The sequence below is a fragment of the Bos taurus genome, chromosome 9 (assembly GCF_002263795.3).
Source record: "Bos taurus isolate L1 Dominette 01449 registration number 42190680 breed Hereford chromosome 9, ARS-UCD2.0, whole genome shotgun sequence".
Lineage (NCBI taxonomy): Eukaryota > Metazoa > Chordata > Mammalia > Artiodactyla > Bovidae > Bos > Bos taurus.
In genome coordinates, this window is record NC_037336.1 from 54609428 (window position 1) to 54626922 (window position 17495).

A 17495-nucleotide genomic window follows, 5' to 3' on the forward strand; every position below is an offset into this window, starting at 1 on the left:
CAGCCATATATTAACAGAAATATATTTTTCTACATATTGAGGTATTTAAATTTATTAAGCTATGACTGCTAGAATTAATGTGATTTCTTTTGAAATATATTTTAAAAGTGTATTTGTGAAGTTTTCAAGTAGTGAGGCAAATTATATTTTGTTATTATACCTTGCTGTGAGATTTATGCCTAATCACAATTCTAGATGTATGGAGCAATTTATAGTTGTATGAATAGGACACTGAAGTAAGAGCTTGCCTATTTAACTATTAGTTTGATATACAGCATAATTAACTAAATGGGAGCAATAAAATTACCTAGCCATGTAATAATTTATTTTGTGTTCATGCACTGTGTCCAATTTTTTCTATGTTAACCTTTCACCTGCATATTATCACTCACATTATGAACCTGTACCAACAGATGCTCATTTTATTTTATTTTTTAATTACCTAAGGGATCTGGTTGATTATTTATGCAACTATATTAATAAGATATAGCTTCAGACTACTCTTATCAAAAAAGAACAAAATAGCCACTCAAAAATTTAATATAACAAAGATTTATACTTTAAAATGAAGATGCTAAAATAATGAATCAATTATAGCAGTATTTAAAAGTTAATCATAAACTATATGCACATGAAGAATTGAAAATAAAGGAATAGGATGGGGCAGATAACCGTTTATAAGGTTTATACAACCTTGAAAGTAATCATTTTTGCACAGGATTGTGCAAGAGATGGTGTTATCAGCCAGTGTTCCATAAGGATCAAACTGTTATTTTTGAATGTGAATGTAGTGATGGGTAGATGACCAGATTATGTCAATGATCTGCTTCCTTTAGAATTCAAAGAACAGAGGTGATAAAAGTTTTCTGAAGAATATGTTGAACCAAAAATATTATTTTTCTGATCTTTAGTACATCCTTTTTCATTCATGTCTATTCATTAATAGTTAAGTAAAATGTAAGGAGCTGGGACAAAATTAAAATAAAATAAGGCTGCCTTATTTTAATCTTTGTATACATACATACACATATATATATTTCCACTCTGTATTCTAGAATAAGTGACTTTTTCTTCATTCAAATAGGCCAACAGGTTAGCACTTAGTAGGCTGCATCTTCTTCTCTTGAAAATGATCCAATTCTTTATGCAAAATAAATAACTGATTTAGTAATCCAGAAATTTTGTTTCAATATTTAGATGAGTGCACACTTATGTAAACAGATATATTTGTATAAACCACCTAACTTTTCCTTTAATTTGTTTTATTTTTACTTAAAGAATATTTCTGAAACATAAACAAGGCAGAGCTAGCTGGGGTAATAGTGTAAATCATGTAAATCAGATTTGTACATTCTCACTGTATTAATGTTCTTTCATTTTCCCCAAAGTTAAAAAGTATTTGCTTTATTATATATTTTGTCTCTTCCAATAACTTTTTAACTTACAGTCCTTAGTACTTTATTGGAAGAAACTAGAACTAATAATAGTTTTGATTCATAATATAATAACTTTCTAGTGATTATAATTAAGAAACTACCCTGATTCTTACTTGACATAGCTCTATAGAGATTTTGTTGATTGTGGCAAAAATAACCTTTTTTTTCAATTTCCTTAATTTCTTGTGGCTTCTATTTAGAGAATAAGACTCTTAAAAACTGCCACTAAGGCTCTATTATGGTTCTGCTGGGGGTTTAACTTATTAGATTTGGACCTAACCTTATCAAACGAGCTTCTAACTAATGATTATACTCTGAAGACCACTTTTACACTAATTGGCTTTCCCTGTTTAATTGTTTTACAAAATTGATAATTTAGTAGAAATATAATAAGCCTTTAATATTTTAGATAATTTGGCCCCTTTGTGGTCTTTAGAGGGTTCTCACTTAATAGAAAATTGGAATGCACATTGTGAAATTTAGGTCTTGCTTTCAGCATATGATTTGTAAAGGCTACAGTACAGTATAGAGAAGGTTTTATAATACTATGCTACTGTCACAGATGTTGAATAGTTATAAAGAATATTATACATTTTATTTTAAATTTTGAACTGTATAAAATGCTTATACAAAAGCATTTGGAGGGAATTTTAAGCAATAATGCAATTTTCAGATGGAATTTTTATAAATTCCTTTTTTTTCAATATGGCAAAAATCAATCTTTCTGTTTTACCTAGGTATATTTTAGTGTCATTTTTATCCAATTTTGCTTAGTGTAACTATTAGAGAAACTGTTTTCTGATTTTCAGAATAATACATTCTACTGGGCCATATTAAAAGAAATACTTGAAGATTTTTGAGTTACCTTTAAGTATTTGTTGATACTATTCATTTCTGAGCCTAAGATGAACAGTTGCCCTAAAGGCTCTAATGCTTGTTGAAGAAGTTGTAATATCTGCTAGAAAAGTACTCACTGCTTGTTTTTCAATGGTTTTTGTGTCCTTACCCACATTAGAACATGAGCTCTAGAAGGACAAAGCCCATACTAGTTTAGCAGGAAATGCCCAGGGACTCTTAGAATGGGAAACTGAAAACAGATAAAGTCAACAATACGAAGTATGGTAAATATGCCATGATTATATTTCTCTTGAGAGTATAAAAGAAAGAGAACTTTTTATTAGGATAGAAAATAAAAACAAAGAACGATCATCATACCATTCTTATGAAAATTATGTTTTTTTTCATGAAAAAAACTGTTTGCTAAATTGGTAATGGAATAAAAGAACTTAGGATGTTCATTCTTTTCTGTTTTCTTTGGTCTGGGAAAATATTTCAGGGGTAGGAGACGGGAGGTTGCTAGATTGACTTTTCTTATATATGCACATGAGGCTAAATTTTAATGACAAATTAAATAGCTCTTACAACCATACTTTTATTTTAAGCATCTATTAACAGTAAAACATACTGCAACCTTCTAAAACTATAGCCATACTTCAAAAAAACCAAATCAGTGATTAAATGCAATGACAGTTTTAAAAAGGAAATTGTTGTGCTATGTTCTTCTTAAGGTCAATTTTTGTTCCTTGTAGAGTTGTACTGTAATTTAGACACATGTTTTATTCATTTAGACACTAAATCTATGTACATGTGCTATTCTGAGCAACAAACTTGGTCTCCAAATACTTTAAAATAGCCCCAAGTTTCATAAAATTGCTACCTAGAGTTGTGAGGAACACATCCATAGATATGATTTAGATGTAGTTTAGAATACTGTACAGCATGATCCACGGGGTACATTCCCCCAGATACACCATCTAATCTCAGTACCCAGCAAATGCCATCAATAAAGTAGGAAGTGAAGTTAATTACAGGCTCCCATTCAGCATCCCTCTGCCACCGGTGGCCCATTATAATGAATCATTCTTCAAATTGAGAAGAGATTGACAGAAATTTTATAAACTTTTCACTCCCCATGTCTTCCCAGTGTAATAAGTGCTTGCTATACACTGGGAAAGTGATTAAATATCAATTTCATGGAAACCTGGGAATAACGTTTAAAAGACTAATGAGACACTGTTTTTACTGCTTAGATACTATGACTCCCCCATAGTCAGAAGAATGCCTGTCATTCTAATTAGTCTTCATTTGGCCAGGGTTTTTTTTTTTTTTTTTCCTCTCTCTCTTAAAGGTCCCTAATTAGGTTATTTAAGAACTTTAAAGTTAGTTCCTCAGTGAGAGGAATGTTCTTATAAGGTCAATATGATTACTTTGTTATAATTCTTTTGATTGTTTACCTCAAAAGCAAGCACAATTTTATTTGAAAAATATCATTTGCAATCAATCCATTTCCAACTGACCTTATTGCCAACATGAAAACTTGTTTTCTTAAAAATTAGATTTTTAAAAATATCTGAAAATGGTTTCTAGTACCAAAATTATGATTATACATTTATATTTGATATGCATTAAAATGATTATTCCAATTACTCTGTCTACTTGAGTAAAAGGAGCACAAGGCATCTTCTATAGTAGAACCAATTTCTATAAAAGTAAAAGCAGACATATTCTTTCTCCAACATTAAAATGAACTTGCAATAGAGGAAGAGTTAATATCAGGAGAATTTGAAGAACTATTTTTTTTCCAAGTAGGGTTATACTGTGATCATCCTGGAGAGAGGGATCAAAGAGTAATCTTTTCATATAAAATATTTCAATAAATCTTTTTCATTCACTCTGATGCTCAAGAAGCTAGAAAAAGTTTTACTTACAACTGCTTTCCAAACAATTCCCAAATATATATAGTATAATAAGTATCTGATTATTTAATTTCAGAGGTAGAAGAAACCTTCTCTGATTGCCTCACAATTTTAGAACAGCATTTCCCTAATCCTTTTGGCTTTTCAATGGAGTTTGGAACAAAGAAGGAATTGACATTGGGGCCTCCCAGGTACTTCAGTGGTAAAGAATCCACTGCCGAGCAGGAGATATGGGTTCCTCCCCTGGATTGGAAAGATCCCCTGGAGAAGAAAATGGAAACCCACTCCAGTATTCTTGCCTGGGAAACCCCAGGAACAGAGGAGCCTGGTGGGCTACAGTCCATGGGGTTGTAAAAAGTTCAATACGACTTAATGACTAAACCACCACCACCAGGAATTAACATTTATCTTTACAAAATTTCTTTTTATTAGGTATGAACCATCAACTGAATTTGTAAAAAATATATATATGTATTTTGCATTCAATTATGCTCTCTGAATATCAGCTGTGACCTCCAGGTTTGTACCAACCTGAACACATATAAGCATGCCAGTGGTGTCACTAACAAGTCTTGGATAAAATTTTTGAAAAGGATAGTGATAAGATTTCTCTTCAAAATGACACTGAGACATTCATATGGCAGGATTTTCATTCAATTATTAATCTACTTAAGAGTATTTTCAGGACATCCCTGGTGGGCCAGTGGTTAAGACTGTGCTGCCAATGTAGGGGGCATGGGTTTGATTCCAGTTGGGGAAATAAGACTCCACATGCCCAGAGGTGTGGTCAAATAATTTAAATAAATAATTGAATATGAGGAGGAAAGCTTTCAAAAAAAAAATAACTATAAAAGGGAGTATTTTCTTCTAGCTCCCATACTCCACTTTCTTCACATTTATTCTAAAAGGCTTTGAAAAATATTTAGCCAAAAAATCTAGATATGCTTGTGAATGGCTTCTTATAATATAATAACCCCATTAAAAGACAAATAAGAAGAAGAGGAGAAGGCAATGGCACCCCACTCCAGTACTCTTGCCTGGAAAATCCCATGGATGGAGGAGCCTGGTGGGCTACACTCCAGGGGTTGCTAAGAGTCAGACACGACTGAAGCGACTTAGCAACTTAGCAACCAGCAAAAGACAAATAAGACTGACTGGACATTAGTGATTTTTTTTTTTTTTTAAATCAGGACTTTTTTTTGTTTTTGTTTCCAGAATTCTGGCTTCTTTCCCATTCTTCATGTATACTCAACATAGACATAGGCAACAGAATTATCTCTATTTTTCTCTGTATCCTTATATGAATCATTCAGGAAAAGGGACATTAATTCATTCAAAGGAATCTCTTGCAGTTACCTTAGAACTAAAAATTTCCCAAATGTTACTTCTTTTTGAAGTTAAATTTTGAAGTTAGTTTTATCCAAGACTTGTTTGTGCTCAGAAAATAAGTGAATCAAGTTTTCCTTTTTATACAATATAAAACTAAATACTCTTTGAAAGTAATATAATAAAGAACCCCCCCCCCAATAGTAAAGCTAAATTTAAAATATGCAGAATTCCACTTATTTCTACATATTTAAAATTTTCAGGTTTTCAGAGTTTTAATATTTCAAGTAGAGCTATAAATAATTGATATGTTAAGAATATATTAAGAAATAATTGATATAATAAGAATGATAGGAAAAGACCAGGTCTGTTTGAAAAATTAAATTATGCATATCCTAGACACAGTAAATAGACTGGATTATATATTAGGGATCTTGACAATTGTGCTCTGTATTATAGAACATCAATCCTGTTACAATTCTTACACCCTAATGAAGATATTACACTAGACATGATAATCTATTTTGGATTTTTCCCTCTTGGTTGCTGCTAATTACTGAAATATTATTCTCTGAATTGGACCATTTGGGGAAATGTACGCAAACCACACACATTTTTACCAACTCACATGATTTTGTGCAGCTGTTATTCTGTTTTAAATTTATTTCACGAGAATCATCAGTTTAAATAAGATGTTTCATAGCATAATATTATTTTTTACTATATCTTTGTTTTCGTATCATTTATGTGCTGTAATAATCTACTAAGCTATTCTGAATGTTGACACATAAGACTGGATTTCACCAACCAAATCTCTTCTTCCCTTGAGCAATTGGATATTACAATTATATAAAAGCTAGACAAATGTTTTACACACCTAAGATGGTCAGAACTATTGAAAGACCTTCTGTTTTCTCAGTCTGAGAAGCTAAAATATAGCATATTTTTCACAAACTTATTTCCCAGCTGTGCTTTATAATGATTCTGGTCCCTAAGTATGTGAGCATCATTTTAAACAAAAATCTTGAAAACTCATTTCCAGCCCTTAGTTTTAGTGAAATATCATGCTCTTCGTCTGAATTAAACTCAAAATGAATGTATGAAACACATTTTCAAAGATAATATGGCAAATCAAACAATAATGACCTAAGCATGATTATGGTACTTGGAAAAAATGATCTTGTTATCTCTCCTGTACCTATAATTTTAACCATCTTTTCTTTACAAAAGGAAACCATGTTATAAACTTTTCATAATATTAGGATTTTACAGATATACCTTACATATAGACACAATTAATTGAATCAAATTTGCTTAATCAGTTACTGCCTAAGGGAAGAATTGCATTCCTATTGTTTTGAATCTGCATTACTGATAATTTAGAGAGTTTAATAAAGGGGCTATGTCTCAGTAGTTCAAAACTTTATTTGCAAATAATGTACATTGACTTGATTGCTTTTCATGTTCATTATAGTGCTTGTTTGGAGATTTCTCAATAGAATATATGAATTTTTAATGCAGTATTTATAGACAAAAGGTCAATGGTTAGGAAAAAGTCAGAAAGAATTTGGTAAATGACCAGATATAAACTAATGGATGAAGAGGAATATTTAAATGGAAGATCAATTTCACAAAGCAATCAATTCCATATGCCCTATAAGGTTACACTAATTATATTCATTACTTCATAATTTCAATAGTATAGAAAAACAATTCAGACAAAATGACCAAGAAAATTAAAACGCTTAAAAGGGTAGAAATGTTTTTGTATACGTGAAAGTTATTCTTGTGTATATCCTCATCATTGGTTGTTCATTCCTTTCAGGGATGAAGTCACATGCTTTTCATTAAGTAATAGGTGAATTATATTTTTGTGAAAAATTTTAACATGTGATAAAAGAGAAGAGTAGGGAAACAAGGTGGTAGATATTTGGATGGTGGCTGAATATTGAATCCTTGCCTGCTCAGTGCTCCAAATGACATCTCCTTTTGTCTGTGTACTATTGGAAAACACAACAAAGATGTTCTAATTGCCTTAGCATTCTTAGGTTTACAAGCAAGTGCACAATATATTAGGAACAGATGTTCAGCCTAGCAGGAAGTCTCACTAAAGACCTGAAATCCTGATCCTTTCCAGAAAATGTATAGCATCTGGCATGTTTGAAATAGAACTGCTATCATTTATTCATCTATGGAATGATACTCCTGTGTGTTTAGATACTATGACTCACTTTTCTAGGGATGACTTAACTCAATTTTTCTCATGAGAAATAACTTAGGAAAACTGTCAGGAAAAATACATGAAATAAGAAAACAGCATCATGTGCTAAGACCATGGTTGGCAACAGTATTCCCCCATTTTGATTTTGAGTTGACCACCCAAAATCAAATAATATCATTTTATCAGGATGCTATATTTTAGTTTGGACTTGTTCAACACATAGGCCATGTAACAACGTGAATTTCAAAGAATTGCTCTTTTACTGAGGAGAAGGCAATGGCAACCCGCTCCAGTACTCTTGCCTGGTAAATCCCATGGATGGAGGAGCCTGGTAGGCTGCAGTCCATGGGGCCGCTAAGAGTCAGACACGACTGAACGACTTCACTTTCACTTTTCACTTTCATGCATTGGAGAAGGAACTGGCAACCCACTCCAGTGTTCTTGCCTGGAGAATCCCAGGGACAGGGGGAGCCTGGTGGGCTGCCATCTATGAGGTCGTACAGAGTCAGACAGGACTGAGTGACTTAGCAGCAGCAGTAGCAGCTCTTTTACTGATAAGTTTATCTCTCCTAGATTCTCCTTCTTTATAGTCCACTAAAACTGCTTTTTCTTTTTAAAATGTCACTAAGTTACATATTGGAGAAGGCAATGACACCCCACTCCAATACTTTTGCCTGGAATATCCCATGGACGGAGGAGCCTGGTGGGCTGCAGTCCTTGGGGTCTCTGAAGGTCAGACACGACTGAGCGACTTCACTTTCAGTTTTCACTTTCAGTTTTCACTTTCATGCATTGGAGAAGGAAATGACAACCCACTCAGTGTTCTTGCCTGGAGAATCCCAGGGATGGGGGAGCCCAGTGGGCTGCTCTCTATGGGGTCACACAGAGTCGGACACGACTGAAGTGACTTAGCAGCAACTTACATACCCATAGAACTGTGTGTTTTATAATTCTGTTTTCTTTCTAAACCAACCTCAAATATTTAAAAATTTTCAAGACTCTGCTGCAACAGCCTGCTACTACTTATACTTTTTACCCCTTTGGCCTGTGATTCAGTTGTATAGGATTAGTCAATTATTTTATGTAACATATCAGCCAATATTAGGTAATTATTAAAGAAATCATAAGATTTTCTATTTTTAGAAGTAGCATCACTAGGATTTGTAAAAGTAAAATAGGAATGTTTTTTAAAAAGCACTCCCAATGTCTATGATAGCCACTTAAAATATTTTAGACATACAAATTATTCTTCTTTCAGATGTCCAGTATATTCAATTTGGGGAGAAAATGAATTAGGAGAGCAAGGTACACAGAAAGATGGAGACAAAGAATTATAGTGTCACAGTCAAGAGCTGGGAATCAATTCAGCAAAACTGATTGAAGGTGTTGAGATGTGATGGGTCTTTTTGTCAAATGAAAAAACAAAATAAAACCCTCTAACTCTAATGGAACAATGTCTACAGAATCAAAGAAATATAAAGGTAGCTCAAGGAAAGTAGAAATAAATAAATAGAATAAAAGTAAAAAGACAAGGACGAAAACAATTGACATGCGATGTGAATTAAATAACTTGATTAGAAATACCTCAGAAAGTAGAGGAACATCCATAGGAAAGTAGCAGTGAGAGTTGACTGAGAAGTCATCAGTGAGGAAGGGAGTAAAAAAGGATTAGAAAGTATCTACTGTCATCAAATAAAATACCCCAGCAGTTTTCAGAGCATTTCCAAGTTCAGATTTTCCTATAATGTTGCCAGTTACCAAACAAAAGTGTTTATCTGCTCTCTTTATGTTCACTTCCTAAGAAGTAGTAGAGCTATCTGAAGGATAGGACACATTCCAAACCACATGCTTAGGATTAAGTGAATCTGTCAGTGAAAGAAGTTCTGGTTTAACCAAGATTAAAATTTATTTCCCCTCACATAGATGGCCACATTGGCATTCCAGCACTGATACGATCTGTACTAATAATATCAATTGGTATTTTTATCTACCTTTTTCTCTAATATACTCCATGCTTGGATTTTGAGTGGCTTTCAGTTCCAATCAACATGTCTGTAATTGCAACTAACAGGAAGAAAAGAAGTGAAAGGAATCAGATACAACTCTTCTTTTTTGAGGTGTTTCCTAGAAGTGGCATATATCATTTGTTTTCACAACCCACTGGCAGAAGCTTGATTGCTTACACACCCCATAGCTTCAATGAGGATTGGACATCATAGCATTATTCTCAAGGTATTCACATTCCTACCTAACAATAAGGAGATGTTACCAAAGAAAAAGAGACTAGCACTTGGAAGACAAATAGCAGCATCTACCACACATGCATTTCATAAATATTTGCCAATAATGAGCAAAAAAGAACTTAGGGAAAAACAAAATAGTCATCAGCTTTAAGAGTGCTATAGGAGATAATCACACATGGACTGAAATCTGTGAAAGTAAGATTATTAAGGATTATTGTATTAATTTTTCCATAAGTGCAAATTTAGAATATAAAAAGCATCTTCTTAAAAATTCTGAAGCACTGAAAATTGCCAATTGCCAATGAAAGTTATACTCTGTGTATGATTCATTTGGAACACTTTTATAAAACTAGTTTTAAGGAGATTAGAAATTGGCACATCTCTGTCCCAATCTTAATTGGAATTTTCAAATATTTTTATGAGCAAATGAGATTGAATAAGCCATGATTTTTTTCTCAAGTACAATTTTGTCACGTTAAACACAGACAATATAGAAAGCTACTATAATCCATCAAAAAGATGAATAAACCATGGGGCTGCAATATAATTTCGTGCCCTTTTCAGAAACCTCATTTCTGAATGCAGTCCAGATCCTGAATAGTTTTACAATGCTAGTGAGATTGGTTTATTTATGATACTTGTGATATTCTAGCTTAGTATTTGTTCATGAATTGTCTTCCTAATTTTTAAGGGAATAAATTCAGTTTGACTACTCTTATATGCAGTATTCCATCAGACAAAATCTTGAGTTTTGCAAATGCAAATAGTCTTAAGGGTAGTCATTCTCAGTAGTGAGACAAAAAGGCACACCTCTATTTGAACCATCTGAAGAGGGTATTTAAACTTCATATTTTCTCTCTCGATCCAGATTCCAATATATCTCCCACCAAGAGGTCTGTCTGTGTGTGCGCGCACATGCGCGTTATCATCTATCCATCTATTGTCCTTCTATCATCTGCATTCATATCTTTTTCTTTCTGTCCCAAACTAGTTATCTGCTTCTACTTTCTCCAGTAATCTCTTGCTTGCATTTTCCTCAAATAAACCTCACTCTTACTCAACTTCACTCTTACTCAAGTAGAATATCATCACACCAGGCAATCAATGTACTCCTTATCATATCCTTACCCTCCGTCTCTCAGATAATCTAGTTTGGAAGACCAAAGTCACTGTCCCTTGGCCTAATGCTGCATCTGCCCCTTCATCTGATGAAGGGTTCTCATACTTGGGTACTAGGTTCTGTGTCTTCTGGTTCTCCATCACTTTCTATCTATAATTCACAGAACTGGGCTGCAGTGAGTTTAAAATGTATAGCAGAATGAGGTGAAAATTAATAGTGGGCAGATGGCAAGAGTCAGTTGGAAAAAGAGAAAACTGAAGCCAAATTATCAGAGACAGAATACAGTGTTAAATTAATTTAAGGAAAAAGCTATATGAGGGAAGGGAGAGTTTATTATTTTTCTCTCATTATCTTTGTTTTTCTATCACTCTTTCTCACACACAATTTTTTTTTATTTAAAGTTCAGGAAAATTGCTAAGGAAAACAAAATAAAAACTCATGTATATGCTAACAAAAATTAATGTAGCAATGTTTTTCATATTTGGATCATATTTTTCTTCTTAAAAACATTGCAGAGTTAAAGAACATTGTTTAACTAAAGTAGTCACAGTCCAGATTTTGTTACTGTTGTATATTCAGAGAAATTTATTCTTTTTAATGTATTCACTAAATATAACATATTATTTCATATATTTTATAGCTTTTAATCTTTTTGTATTCTATCTGAAGTTAAAAATTAAGAATTGCTACTTGCTACTAAGTTTGTAGAATTTTCGGGGCATAATGATGCCAAGGGACAATTTTCATCTTTTGAAATAAAAAAGAAAGGTTTACAATGTGAAGTATAGAGAAGAGTGTGTGTTTAGTCATAGATACTGTACTGGTAGGCCTTCCCTAGTGGCTCAGCTGGTAAAGAATCTGCCTGCAATGCTGGACACCTGGGTTAGATCCTTGGGTTGAGAAGATCCCCTGGAGAATGGAATGGCTACCCACTCCAGTATTATGGGCCAGAGAATTCCATAGACTGTATAGTCCATTGGGTCGCAAAGAGTTGGACACAACTGAGTTGTACACTTTCACTGTACTGGTAAGGAACCCTGCCTGCCAACGCAGAAGATACAGAAGACATGGGTTCGATCCCTAGGTCAGGAAGATCCCCTGGAGTATGAAATGACACCCCACTCCAGTATTCTTGCCTGGAAAATTCCATGGATGGAAGAGCCTGGCAGGCCACAGTCCATGAGGTTACAAAGAGTCGGACACATCTGAGTGCACATGCATGCACACAAATTGTACTGGAAGTTAAGACAGTGTGTTGTGGCACAAAATAGTGGTGTGTAACTTAGAAGGACAAGGATTCTGGGTAAGGCAGATGACTATGTCAGGGGAATTCAGACGTAAGAGAATCCTCAGCATAGACAAACTTAAAAAAAGAACTTCAGATACCCTTTCCCAGTAGGTTCTACTTACCTTGTTCTATTCTGCGAACCTGAACTGAGGTTCTGATCCTAATCTCAATCTTTAAACCAGCTTCTAGTTTTCCTAATCTTTCCATTTGTCTGGATACTCTATCTTATCATGAAAATAATTTTGGTAGCTTAATTCTGGTGTCCTGTATCCTAAAAGCTCTACTGACAGCTCTCCATCTCTTTGTCACCATCAGTACCTGATAACTTGACCCATCTGCCTGATTATCTCCACAGTGGATTGTTTGACATACCTGATCCTGCCACTCTGATTAACCCTGCCATTGGGATCAGTTCAGCAGAAAGGGTCTCATCCCCTCCCATTGACATTGTGCTAGTGAGGCAGAAATAATGGATAATGTTTTAAATGTTGCTGACAAGGCAAAGGACATTGATAATGAGAGTAGAGAAGTTAACTTTCTGAAGAGCAAGAAAATTACTTGGAAGAAGGCTGATTCAGCCTTTGAGTCACTAATTAATTTTTGAAAAAGACAGAAGTGTCACAGAGCCCAGGAGGTCATACAACTGAACATTCTTCATTTTAGTTCAATAAGAAAGAGGTAAATGGAAACAAAAACTTGATATTAGAGACTTTTTCAGTAAAGTAAGCTCTGCTTATCTCCTGGAGCTAGTATTTAGTGAGCAGTAAGTTCAATATAAAAATAGCTAGTGTCATAGAACAAAAATTGGTATGTATTACTATGCCCCTTGGCCACAGTATGTCATGTTTACTAAGGTATGCAAGTTGATATAATATCTTTGAATTATATTTTCTCTCAAGAAAAGTTTTTGCATTAACACTGCATAAAGATTCAATCCCTTCAGTTATTTCTTATTATCCTTTTAGAATAACCCTTAAGGTTGATACAAAATATTTACCAATGTTTAAGTCAAAGGCATTTTAATATACACTTTTCAAAAAATCTCCACAGAATGAATAATTATTTGCTTAAATTTTACATGTCAGTTATTACCATGGTTATTAGAAATGTATAATATATGCATTTTATTAATATGTATAAAATCAAATTTTCATTTATAAATTATTTTAAAATTTAATTATTGAATATTATCTAAAATTTCCTGTTTTTATATTTTATTTTTATATATGTTACTCACATGTTACAAGGTTATTAAAATTATACTTTCAATTTTTTAGTTAAATGATTTAAGTATTCTTAACTCAGTCTTCAAAAGTTTCAGTAAGAATTTCATATTGTGACCAATAAAGTCTACTGTTTTCTTTTCTTATCTGATGGTTCATTGTTATTTGACAATAAACTTTTTGCTTTAGTTTTTAGTGGAAGTCGTTTTCAACCTGATTTTAGAATAGTAGCTAAAATATCATTAAAAACACAGACACATTTTTGTCATAGTTAATGCTTAAAAAGAAAGATAAGTTTATATTCAAATAGAGTTTATTAAACTGTTTTGGGGAAAAGAATGCAGAACAAAATAAGTAAATTGTAGTGGTCATTGTATTGGGAAAACTTGGTATTGATAAGTATAAAAATGAAGTTTTATTATTGTCCTTATAAAGTCACTGTTACTTTTTAAAATGGTAAATCCATATAATTGACTACTGTGAAAAAAAAACAAGGCCCAGTAAAAGTTTCAAGAGAAATATGCAATCTGCGTATATTTGAAATTTTTGTTAAAATTCATTGTTGTTTCTCTTCAGTCGCCAAGTCATGTCTGACTCTTCATGACCCCATGGACTGCAGCATGCCAGGCTTCACTGTTCCTCATATTCCACATAAATATGTTAAAATTCATATTCGTGTGGAATAAATACAAACAAAAACAAAGTTCAAGCAACAGAAAGCCAATATTGCTCACTCCTATTACCACACACAGGAGAAATTGCTGAAGGCAAGTCCTAGACCCAGGATATCTGATAGATACTGACTGGGGGTTGGCATGCCCTGAGAGAGACCTCACATTCCAAGCTGAATATATAAGTAAAACTGAGGCAGACATTTTTTTCAAGGCATTTTAGAAAGAAGAAAAGTTCTTAGACTTTTAGCAAATTTAAATAAGTCACTCGCTCAGTCATGTCTGACTCTTTGGGACCCCGTGGACTGTAGCCCACCAGACTCCTCCATCCATGGGATTCTCCAGGCAAGAATACTGGAGTGGGTTGCCATTTCCTTCTCCAGGGGATCTTTCCGACCCAGGGATCGAACCCAGGTCTCCCTCATCGCAGGCAGACACTTTAACCTCCGAGCCACCAGGGAAACCCTAAATTTAAGATAAGTAAAATTAAAAATCACTGCAGATGGTGACTGCAGCCATGAAATTAAAAGATGCTTACTCCTTGGAAGAAAAGTTATGACCAACCTAGATAGCATATTGAAAAGCAGAGACATTACTTTGCCAACAAAGGTCCATCTAGTCAAGGCTATGGTTTTTCCTGTGGTCATGTATGGATGTGAGAGTTGGACTGTGAAGAAGGCTGAGTGCCGAAGAATTGATGCTTTTGAACTGTGGTGTTGGAGAAGACTCTTGAGAGTCCCTTGGACTGCAAGGAGATCCAACCAGTCCATTCTGAAGGAGATCAGCCCTGGGATTTCTTTGGAAGGAATGATGCTCAAGCTGAAACTCCAGTACTTTGGCCACCTCATGTGAAGAGTTGACTCATTGGAAAAGACTCTGATGCTGGGAGGGATTGGGGGCAGGAAGAGAAGGGGAAGACAGAGGATGAGATGGCTGGATGGCATCACTGACTCGATGGACGTGAGTCTGGGTGAATTCTGGGAGTTGGTGATGGACAGGGAGGCCTGGCGTGTTGCAATTCATGGGGTCGCAAAGAGTTGGGCATGACTGAGCGACTGAACTAAACTGAACTGAACTGAAATTAAAAAGGGAGGAGGACTGCCTTGTGTGCATACAGTTCAAAATTCACTATAGGAGTCAGACATTGGGGGCAGGAGGAGAAGGGGACAACAGAGGATGAGATGGTTGGATGGCATCACTGACTCAACGGACATGGGTTTGTGTGAACTCCGGGAGTTGGTGATGGACAGGCAGACCTGGCGTGCTGCGGTTCACGGGGTCGCAAAGAGTCGGACACGACTGAGTGACTGAACTGAACTGAACTGATAGGACTCAGAAGGTTAGAAAAATCCAGAAAAAGACAAATTCAGTTTGTACCTACATAGACAAGGTTCCAGGTAACAGCATTTGGAATGTATTGAATGCTGATTAATCTAGACCATCTATTAATGTCTGTATTATCTGATCAATTGCTCACTGCATTTCTATGAAGAGGTTGGTTTTCTCTGCTGCTGCTGCTGCTGCTGCTGCTAAGTCGCTTCAGTCGTGTCCAACTCTGTGGGACCCCACAGATGGAAACCCACCAGGCTCCCCTGTCCCTGGGATTCTCCAGGCAAGAACACTGCAGTGGGTTGCCATTTCCTTCTCCAATGCATGAAAGTGAAAAGTGAAAGTGAAGTCGCTCAGTCCTGTCTGACTCTTAGCGACCCCATGGACTGCAGCCTACCAGGCTCCTCCATCCATGGGATTTTCCAGGCAAGAGTATTGGAATGGGGTGCCATTGCCTTCTCCTGGTTTTCTCTACATCTTATAAATTAGGAAACTGAGAGTTTGAGATGGTAAATAACATACCCAAGGAGCTTAGTGATAATTCTTAACAGAGAAAGGACAAATCTCTATTCTTTTTTCTATTTCGAAGCTTCTGTTTTTAATTCATGTAATAAAGAACTTCAGCTATGCTGGACTGCCACCTCAGATTAGGGTTTCTGCACTTAGTGAAGAAGCATTAATGGACTGCATATATATTGTTGAATGTAAATATGCCCAAGTTAACTGAATTATAAAGTACAAATAATTATTATACAATAGAAGTTCAACTATTTTCAATTAGTGTTTTCATTGTCTTTATAAACTCTTAAATTAGAACACCCTTCTAGGTGTTGCTATGTATGGAATATCTTGCCTGAATCTAACTCAACATAAAAGTCAAGATCCTGATTCTACAATAAGCAGACTTGGAAATACATGACTCTAACAAAATGTTACTTGAATAAGGACTATTTTTTTAAGCCTAAATTAAATTACCTGAACTTTATTTAGTCATGGAGTGACTTTCTATAGACTATTTTTCTGAAGATAATCTACTTTACTAGAGAATCAAAGTTGAGAATGATACCGAAAAGAAAAATAGTAATAAATGAAGCCTATAGGCAAGTCTAGAAAAGGCATGGAAATGCTATTTACCAAAGAGTTTGGAAGCTTAAGAAAAAACTGTATTATGAAAAGATAACAAAAGTATATAGTTGTTATAAAAAAATCCAGGCTCTCTTCACAATTGGGTAGCCTGGGGAAAAAGAATGAATGACTACCAGATTCCAAAGGCCATCTCTGATGATTAAAGTACAAGATGATTGGCAAAAATAAAAAGAAGATTCAAGACTGCAGGATGATTTTTTTTCCCCCTTGAGTTTACTTTGAAAATGAGGAAAATCTCTATTAGAACTAATCAAATCATATTTAAAGACTTGTGTTTCACTAGAGGAATATTTATATAAGAGTATTATCTTTTATTTAATACTTGTAAGCTTAAGCATTCCCTTTATAGATACGATTTTTATGTGTAAGATACAGTTATGCATAAAATTTATATTCATTATTCACTAAACATTTCAGATTTATAAATGCATTGATAATAACTGCATTTGCTTTTATAATGCCCTTATGCAATATGTAAGAGATGAACTAATCTAAGTGTTGCCCTGCTCTGGTCACTGCTACAATCACCACCACCAACACGTCCATAGTGTGATGACCTTGCCACTATTTACAGACTGCTCCTTCCTAACTACAATTACCAGCATATTTACTAGAGTTAAGATGGAGGCATCTATATAGTAAACACTGGAATTTAAACTGATTTTTAACAGAAATAGATGAGAAAGCCATTTTCTCAATTTAATGTATCTTCATTTATTTCACTATGATAATTAGG